The following is a 3,547-nucleotide window of genomic DNA, read 5'->3' on the forward strand; positions in this document are numbered from 1 at the left end:
AGTGAAACCTTCCCAATACCCACAAAATTTTTTAAAGAGTGAGAACATTGAAATTTTATTTAATTCTAGGTACCACTGGCTTGAAAAGAGCTATTTTTTTATTCAATTTTGTCTTTACTATGCTAGACAGACTCTGCTGCATTCTTTGTTTCTAATTGACCAGTATGTTATTATGTAGTTTACTACATGTGAGGAGCAATTCATTACGTAGTACCAAGTTTACATCATCATAGGACTACACCATGCACATTCTACTTAATGTAGCTCAAGCAACAGGAATACAAGAGAACAGTTATGAGTGGAGACCTGTTTTTGACAAAGTCAAGTTCACACTAACTGTGGGTTTTAAAAATCTTATTAGGCAGGTACCTACAGCAATTGGTATTGGAACATTACACACATGCACATGTAATAGTGGTAAAGAATTAAATGGAAGAGGCAGATGGATGGAGGACAAAGGTGAATTCAGAGATGGGATGATGTTGTGTATCAGCAAGGGGTGGGTCTCGGCTTTCCACAGTAAGTCTCTGCTCTGCAACAGAGGCCTGGTGAGTGACACTTTTGTTCTCATGACTAAGCAGTTGGGATACAATATCTAGAAAGGCCAAATCCTGCACTTTCTTGGGTAGAGAGTCAGATCTTATGAGAGCACAGATCAGGACCATGGAATTATGTTTTATTTCTGGAGCACTTTTCTCATTTGCTAGCAGTCTGTGTAAAATCTGTATGAGTTTAGCAGTTTCTAGATCTTTCTCAGCAATGCTCAATTCTAAATCTGCTATTAGTGCTAAAGCAATGAGGGTTGTAGTATTACATGGTCATTAGTTGCCATGGTAACAAGAGACTTGATGCCACCACTCTGTATGATGGTTTTAATTACATCTTTCAATTTACTGTACTGGATTAGGGCCAAGAGCAGTCTGCTGGACTCCCCCATCACCCCAGAATAATCTGCCTTCACACCATTTCACCAAATGCTCCACTAACTTAACATTCTTGCCCAGTTGTTCAGCAGCTTCATGAGCATCTATCAACATTCTTAATATTCCCAGAAGTTTGAACTGAACTGGGAGCATTTCTGATTTCAGGAATTTCAGAACTCTCCCTGGGATCCCTACAGATAACATTTTTGCTTTATTTACAATTGAGATGGCCAGGTTCCTGAGGGCATGGAGTGCTGCGTGCTGGATGGTCACGTTGCCATCCTCCATCCTGTATCTGTCCAGTAAACTTATAAGCTTTTCTACAATTCCATTGTCGACCATATGAATACAATTTCCATCATTTCTATAAAGTTGGCAATGGCCAGTGCTCCAGCAAACTGTAGCTGGTGTTTATTTGATGGAATCCAGGGAAGTACCCTTTGAAACACATTGCCTTTTCCTCCTTCAAATAACTTCTGCATGGATTTCTCTCCAAGAAGTAATAAAACCACTAAATCTGAACCAGTTTTGAGCTCGGGAATTTCATACTCTTTGTCACTATCCACCTTCTGCTCAATAATCTCTAGTAGACACTCTACCAGGCCTGCTTCAACCAGCTGTAGCTTAAGAGCATCATTTTCTGCCAAAGAGGCAAGGACTTCAAAAGTAATTTCTCTCTTATCATGTTTGATTTTCTTCTTGAAGAACTTTACCAGCTCTTCAGCAATGTTTGTGCTGGCAAACTGTTCTTTACTTGACTCATGTTCTGCTACATTACCAGAGGAAACAAGACACATTTCTGTAAGAGTTGCATCTTAGCAGTAGATATCCAGTAATTTCACTAAGGTAGGAATGACCTCCATATTGATAAGCTGAGCTTGGAGGGAATCTTTCTCATTGCTATAGTTCATCAGCATGCCACAAAAACAATCAAGAGCTCCTCATTGGTGGGATCTGTTACACTGCACAATGACCATAAATAATCAATTACAATCTGTGCACCACCTGCTTGGCCAACTGCACTTCTGCCCTCATGGCTATCAAAGCATATGTTTTCTAGGGCTCTGCCTATTTGAAGCAGTACTTTCTGGTCTTTGCTATTTAGTAGTTGCACCAGTGGTGAAACCAATCCAGCATCCACACATGGAAGTCACATAAATTCATTTTTGGCTACTTCTGCTATGAAGTTAGCTACCTTGACTGTGCAGGGAGACTGGGGAGTCAATAGATTTTCAAACAGCTGAAGTATACCACTTTCTTGAAGCTTTCCACTTGTTTCTGCACTATTCTGACCCGGGGCTTGCAGCAGACAATCTAAGCATCCTTCTAAACTATTCTCAGTCTTATCAACACCTGTTATCTTCAATTTCTTTAAGGTATCACTGATATTATCTTACAATTTTTTTTTCTTTTTCCTTGTTGACTGCTGTCTTCTAATCTAACTTCAAATGTCATCTCAACATTCTTGAGGATAACTCCTAGATCTTCAAAATCTTAACTCCACGAAATCCTAACTCCATGTTCCTCCCAGAGGGGAAGAGCCAGCAGGGCGAGGTGAAGGGCTCCAGTGCTGGTGGTGTGGCTCAGTGTCCTCCCTCTACCTCGCTCTCTCTCCTGCAGGCAGGGAGGGACCCGCAGGGAGCAGCTGCTGGCGAGGCGTGGTTGCCTCTGCTGCAAGCAGCATGGGCATGGTGCGACTGTGGCAGGAACCCACAAGATTTTTACTTCAGTAAACTCTGGGCTTACTATTTTTCTATGCTCACTTGCTGGATCACTATGTGGCAAAATTAGAAAGTGCCCACCAAATTGTTCCCCATTTTCTACAGTCTGATTTGAACATGATGACCATGTCTGTCTTCAGATTTTTTATCTATCATATTGTGTATGTGGTGGCTAAAGTTTTTTATATGATGCTTTTGCAGAAAACAGAAATGAGATCTTCAGGAGATGCAGACCAGCCTATTCTTCCCTGGCAGGTGAACACCATTCACAAACACTGATAGTATTTGGAGGTATTTCCTTTCCTTCTTTTTCTTCTTTTTATTTTTCTTTCTTTATTTTTTCTTTTTCTTTCTTTCTTTCTCTCTTTCTCTTTCTTTCTTTCTTCCTCTTTTCTTCTTCTTCTTCTTTTCTCCTTCTTTTTCTTTTCTTAGGTTTCTGTTATAAGACACATGCATTCATCAGAGAGTGGAAAGGAGGGAGAAAGTGAAACATTATCCTCCAAGTCGGTATGGCCATACAGCAATTCCTACTCCTCCATTCTCTTCCTGGGATTTTGGGCATACACACACACATGCCTGGCATAGACCTGTTTGCTGCTTTATTTATTTATTTATTTTGCCCAAAGTCAGGTATTTCAAATCAAACAAGTGTGAAATATATAACCACACTTTTAGTCCCTATTATTGCTCAATAAAAATGAAACTACTATTAAAAATAAAGCATAGGGGCCAGCAGGTTGTGTGGTGGTGAAGGTCCATTGACCCATGTGGCCCACTGCTATTTAATTTCCAACCATGAAGCTTGAAGATCACATCATGTGCATGTGTGCCCAAAATACCAAGGGGAGAAAGGAGAAGATATTGTGGCATGGTCATCCACCCTGGGCAGTGATTTCTCACTTT

General features: G+C 40.5%; 1 pseudogene; it reads right to left on the reverse strand.

Annotated features, from left to right (window-relative positions):
• Positions 1-213: 213 nt before the first annotated feature.
• On the reverse strand, positions 214-2,613 carry LOC102500570 (rap1 GTPase-GDP dissociation stimulator 1-like; annotated as a pseudogene).
• Positions 2,614-3,547: the final 934 nt, after the last annotated feature.

Source organism: Tupaia chinensis, unplaced genomic scaffold (genome assembly GCF_000334495.1).
Source record: "Tupaia chinensis unplaced genomic scaffold, TupChi_1.0 Scaffold144116_1, whole genome shotgun sequence".
Lineage (NCBI taxonomy): Eukaryota > Metazoa > Chordata > Mammalia > Scandentia > Tupaiidae > Tupaia > Tupaia belangeri.